Below are 6,938 nucleotides of genomic sequence, written 5' to 3'. Positions count from 1 at the left end.
GGTGTGCCCGTCACGTGGCGGCCATTTTGAGCGTCTCGCCTTGAAACTACAAATAGCTGTAATTCTGATGTACATGAACCGACCTTCTCCAAACATTACAGGTATGATAACAGTCCGGCCCTGAAGACACCTGTGTGGTAATATTCACTTATAGTTATAGCGCCCCTGGTGGCAACTGGAAATTACACGTTTCATACTTTCACATGCTACGTCAAGCTGGTTGATCACATGTACCTAAAGTCGGGTCAGAATAGCTTAAACATGTGGTTGATGATATATTGAGAAGTTCGTTCGACCTTGTCAAAGGGCGTCGCTGTGGCGATGCGGCAAAGTGTGACATTTTGCCGTTGCACAGGAAGTTGACGTTTAAGGTTAAAGGATGCTTGAAACCTCATGAAATGTGGCACATACATCCGGCATGGTGACACGATACATCTGATGTGTTATGCGAGTGGGCGCTAACCACTGCACCATCTGTTTTACCAGGAGTTAGACAGAATTGTGACAAATCTTTGGCTCACTGCAACCTATAACTCCACTGCCCATAAATATTCATTCAAATGCGACCAAAATTGCCACAGACATTCTTTGGATAGTAGATATACGTGTTTTCAAGGGGGTCTGCAGTGATATTAAATATCTTCCTGTAATGTGTAGTTTATACAAAACTTTTTCAATTCCTCCAAATGTTTCAACTTCACTGAAAGTTGAATCCCCATCAACAGGCCAAGGTTTGAACCATTAGTAGTAACCTTGATGAAGTAGAATCTTTTACCTGTTGAGTTAACCAGACTGGAAGCTCTGAGTGAACTCAGTGAAACATGTTCTCCTGCCGCGACTCTTTCTCCAGCGCCTAAGATAGTCCTGCGGTCTACGACGCTGCTTCAGAGCTGGAAACGACCTCATAAAGACACAGGTTTGAGCCCAGCTAAAAGTATTGCACATATGAAGGAGAGTCCCCTTAATAAGCCACATGGTTCACGGTGGGGAATTCCTCTAAAGGTATGCCACACGGGTTAGGGTTTGTACATGCTGTCATTGTAAAGGTCAACCACACTACAAAATAAAAATCCCCAAAAGAGTTTTTTTTTATTTCAGACAACATGCTATAGTATGACACAGTGGGGCACTGGTTAGAGCAGTTGCTCACAGTGATAAGTAACTTGAGGCAGCTATTTCCCATTCTTCTGGTTTATTTTATAGTCATGCTGAGACCTCTGGTGGTTGCACGGAGAATTAGCTTGAGTTCACAATACCAGCATACGCACTGACCGATGCACAATCCTAAACAAAAAAAGAACTTGCAAAATAAGGTTACCACTACTTTAGCATTCAAACATTATATCTGTAGATGATTTCTGATTTATGTTTAAAATAGTGTTCGTCATATTTATTGCACTTCATTAACTGTCAGGTTTTATTTAGTAAGTGCTTTGTGGTGTTACTATGTATGCTGATTAACCAGAAAAGTTATGTTCTATTCAAATAGCACCAAATCACAAGTCATTTCCAGGCATTTAACACACTAAAGTCCTTATAACAGAACTTTACCATAGTATGGAGACTAGAAACCATGTTCATACATGGGTGGGTTGCAAAGAACACTTTATCAATTTATCAAAGAGCACCAGAGAACCGTCCTCTTTTGAAAGAGAGGTGAAGCAGAATTTGAGTGGCCGTCAGCTTGCCCGGCTTAAACATTTACTGACTCCATTGGGCCAGTGGCCACGTTGGACTCCAGTTAAGATCTTTACACACCTAAGAGGGAGAGACAAAAATAGTCAATGCTTCACTATGAAATAAATCTGTCCAGTATGCTACGACCATATTAGATAGTGATCCAACAGAACTGTGGCATAAACCAACACAGAAGCACACTAAAGCAGCAACTGTCTTGTCTCACAGTTCAGTTTCAATGCATCTCACTGTTCTCTACCAAGTACATGAAGGGAAAATATGCTCACATAGTTTCAAAAACAATGACAAAGAATTAAAACAAAACACATTTTGTCTGTTTTTCCACCTCATGGTTATTGTAATAACACTGCAGTGAAGTTCTTCATGCTTGGTCAAGTACAGTCGCAGACATGACTTTTGAGCAAAAAATTAACTGTGAAAAAGCACGAAATCGACACAATGTAGGAACTGAAATGTGAACAATAGCAGACGAGACAACCAAACTTTATATATTTATACATTTATTCCTAGAAACAACAACAAAATAACTCATAACAACAATGCAAACATACACAATGACACACACAATTCAAAATAAACAACACAGCAGTGGGGAATGAAGGTGATTCAAAGCAAGCAAAGTATTACAGTGTAAAACTTTGTGTGGTAAGATTAAGCAGATGAGAAGCAAGTCACCTGAAATCAGACAGTGATTTAGGTGGTATTTTTGGAATTTAGGGCAGTCCAATTGTGCAAGGAGAGAGATTTTAGAAATAAGCACCAGGTTATCAGTGTATGGAAGTTACTCTGTTGCCATGGCTCTGCAGAGATTGCAAGGATGCAGCAATGAGTCTGTTGATGCACTGATCTGTTAGAGGTCGGATCACAGAAGAGTCTTGTATCGGTCAACAAGAGAATTCATAGATGTCTAGCGTTATGTCAGTTTAATTCATGAGGATTAAATCTTGCTCTCGTTATTATTAATTCAAAATCAATATGAAATCAATTAATCATAACCTGAATCGGAATTCTCGTATCGGAACTCACATTCTTTGATATATTCAGAAAACTACCACCATGACACATTTGGGTCTAATTAAAAAGGATTTCTTTTATAACTTCTCACAAGAAATGACTAAATGACAGATGTGTTTATATGAATGAGAATGCACAAATTACTTCTGTTTGCTGATGGTGAAGTGAAAGAGGGAATTTGCTACCGGGCTGAACAGATAAAGACCTGAATGAGTGAAATTTAAGTCTATAATACTATTTTAGAATTCGCCTCCCTGAAGAAATGAACCAGCCTACTTTGTGATGATTTCGACCACGGGCCGGAGATGGGTCCAGAAGGTGTCGCTCAGAGGTCCGGTAGATGGAAGTTGGATAACGGGGGTTTCCTCCCGTTCTCAGCTTCCAATCCGTTCGTCTGGCTACGATGCTGGCCCTGAGGTCCCGTGGAGGTCGTCAGGCAGAGACGTCTCAGTCAGCCTGGGCGTCGGCAGGTGGAGGCTTGGGTCGGCGATTCACTAATCGTCACTACTTGTAACTCTGATGAACGCTTAGAGCTGGTCGTGCTCGCAGCGTTAACAAAATTACTGATGGTGATACAGGCTCGTCAAAATATATTGAATTGAGTACGTGATCAGCGAAGTTGCTGACGTACTCTGAGACTTTGATTATTATGTGCGCTAAAAGCTAAACAAAAAGGTAGATATAAAAATAACTAAGTCAAAACTTAGTGAAACTGAAAATTAACTGAAAACTGAATGGAATCTAAATCTAAGTGAATCGCAACGAAAAACTATGAAAGAACTAACTGATCAGCTCGAGTCTCCCTCTTTTAAACTGGAGAGGATGGACAAGGATCGGGGTGTTGAATTTCACCTTATCGATACCCTGTCTCAGAGGGTGGGGAGGGGGTGTCATGAGGGCCCACGTTTATCACGATTTGATTCAAACTATGTATAAAAGAAGTCCCTTATTTCACTTCACCAACGTATTATGAGATATATTATTATATCGTGAGAGAAAGGGGTGAGAGACATAGAGGAATAGAGAGAGAGGTAGAGATTTTGGGTTAAACAATGTTCACATCTCTAGACTCAGGATATAGTTTTAGGAACACCTAAACTTTTGATTAACACCACACTGTTCGTAGAAGAAAATCATAGCATACAGGACAGCAGTATATGTAGTTCTGAATCACCAAGTCCATAATTTGTTCTTATAGTTTGTGAGTTTTTGGTAACATCTGACCACATCAGGGAGACGTGGATCTTCGAGATGGTCAATACTGGTGGTCATCGGGTCTGGAGTGCGTCAACTTTGGAGTTGGTGTATTGACCCAAAGGGATTAAAAGGGGGTATCCTGTGGTTTTCGGCTGGCCGGACGTGGTATCCAAAGTGGCAGGTTTTATAGACCTAAAAGGGTGTGGATACTGTCACTTGTGGCAGAAGTTTGGGTTTTTATGAGGTAAAAGGGTGATAAAGAAGGGCCAGAGGAGTTTACCAAAAGTTCACATCCTGCAGGCATGTGGGAGTTGAAATCAGCTTGATGGGTCCTTCTAAGATCACAAAGGTAACGGTGAGGAGATGTGGTGCTGGCACTTTGTGAGGGATACTTTAAAGCAGGTTCGCTACAAGTACATACTTCTAATATTCAGCTGGATGCTGCGTGCTGCTGTGTACTTCCTGCCGTCCAGGTTAATGTCTACCAGGCAGGTGTATTTCCCAGCATCCCTCTCTGAGGTTGGAGTCAGCCTTGCATCACCATTTGCATTCAAAGAGATGGGCTGCTGCACTGGGTGGCTGTCCTACACACAGAAACACACCACGCAGTTATTTGTCACTGTGTGACGACAAACATTATTTTACAGGAAATTCTACAAAAAACATTTTAACAAAGAGGTGCACACTTGACAACAAATCAAAAGTCAGAAGCAATTTAATAAATCACAACAATTAACATTAAAATTGACCTCATTAAAATAAGATCAGTTAAAACAAAAGCAAATGAAAAGACAAAATACCAAAATTAGACTACCAAAGACAAAAAAATTGGACAGGTAGTTTTCCTCTGCTTCTGGTCTGTATGTTCAGATAAGTGGACAATAATCACATCTAACTCTCCACAAGAAACCAAATGAATGTATTTCTCAAAATGTTTTGGCAAAAAATGGTTGCTATAGTATTGTTCTTCGATTTTGGGGCGTCACAAAGAACATTGTACTCAACAGATGCCGGCCTTAAAGGATGAGGATGATTGTATATTTTTAACAATGCATTCGTAAGACTCAACCATAAAAGCGTGAATGTAAATGTTTGCTGTGTTTGACCTATTTACTCAGCAGGGGAGGCAGGTTAAAAGAACCCGCTGACCTTACAAAGTGTTGAACAGTGGCATCTGTTAAAAATCTTTTTATGTCATGAGATGATTACGGTAAGTGAGGCCTGCTTTCTACTGCTCACCTAGCCAGAAGTCTAACTTTACCTGTACAGGGTTTGTTTTTAGATCTTCCTATTAACATTGTGTCTATTGATGTTAATATGAGCAGGGACAAGGACACACATGTTGCTTTAATACTGGGTCTAACTAATATTTTCGGTTGATGCCCACAAGAATAGCTATTATCTTCATCTATCTCTTATAATTATATCTATTATTATCAGCGACACGGTTCTCAACAAAATGTTAACAGCAGCACAGTGGAGCACTCTGATATTACAAAACAAGCAGCAGATTTCACTATGAAATAACACAAAGCTGATGTTAGAAGTGGTAATGAATGTCTTGTACTTATGATGGACATCGACGCTACCTTGAAAAAGTAGGTTAAAATCCATCGGTGATGCAGAATGGAAACGGTCTTTTTAGCCTAATCCTAACTATGTGAACTCACGTGGCTTTCTATTTCTCTCTGGACTGTGTTCATATAATTTGTTGGCCACATCACTGTGCGATTGCTGAAGCAGCCTCAACCTTTAGTTTGACCTACACCTGCATTCAGAGCTCTCTCTTATTGAATACTGCTGAGGACCATGCAGCTGTTCTGCTGTCTTCATTCACTCCGAGGCACAATTTTGGGCAAATAGTGAGTGCAAATCCGTCTCATCAGAAATAACATGGCTCATGTCTCACATTGGAATTGCAGGATCCCTAAACTATCATATTGTGTTGTTGTAATCTTCAATTATCACTATAAGGTTTTTTTTTTTAATGTGAATCTGTCCCTTTTAACTTGTTGGTTCAGTTTAACGTGTTTCTCATTGACCACTTTGCCATCAGTTAATTATTATCATTAGTATTCAAGTGCCTTGACTAACTACACTAACATAACTCTGATGAATACTATCTTGTTCTGTGCTTTCTAGACCTTTGTCTTGATCCCATATTTGATACCTCATCACATTACCATATCTCTGTGAATACAGTATGATGTCCAAGAATTTGAAATTTGACTTGCATATGAAAAGTCATTAGGACCCTAAACTGTTTGTACATATTTTAATACCCCTGCAGTTCTCTAGAAATATAAGGATGACTTAATGTCTGGAAGTACATCCTATTTTTTCCAACCAACCTATGAAAATGAACTGGCTGAGAGTTCTGTTTTGTTTTCTTTTATTCAGAGTTAAGTTATCAACATATTTATGTTGTTCATAGATTATTTAATTATTTGTGGTGTTCTTCTTTCAGTTTTTAGGTTACCATATTTTTTTTAAAGATATTTGAAAATATTCTGGTGCGTCATACATTTGAGGAAACTCAAAATGTTCATGTCATAAACAGTTTGTTATGAAAAATCCAATCAAGCGTTGCTCAATCAGGTTTATGCAGCAGGTTTATGCAGCAGGTTTATTAAGCAGGTTTATGCAGTAGGTTTATTAAGCAGGTTTATCAAGCAGGTTTATCAAGCAGGTTTATCAAGCGCCTGTTAAACAGTTCATGTGCAACAAAAGCAATGTTGCAACACAAGCCACTAGTTTTAACTTTGTTTATTGTTTAACAAATAAGGAATACATGTTCCTGTCTTATAAACTTTCTAAATGGTTCATGGTTTTGAGCTTCACATTTACTATGTCTTTATCCAAAGGTAGTATTTGTTTCCTAACACCTAGACTGCACTGTTTATTCCTTGACTGGAAGAATAAGGAAACTGAAACTACTCAAAAGTAAGAGTCAGCAAATACTGAAAACAGCTAATTGAACAACGGCATTATTTCATAAATGTTCTGTAAAGCAGACAGAGCTTAGTTTC

This window comes from Embiotoca jacksoni, unplaced genomic scaffold (genome assembly GCF_022577435.1).
Source record: "Embiotoca jacksoni isolate LCO1_2020_lvr unplaced genomic scaffold, fEmbJac1.0.p SCAF_2, whole genome shotgun sequence".
Lineage (NCBI taxonomy): Eukaryota > Metazoa > Chordata > Actinopteri > Embiotocidae > Embiotoca > Embiotoca jacksoni.
The sequence above is the reverse complement of the archived record's forward strand: the minus strand, read 5'-3'. Positions refer to the sequence as shown.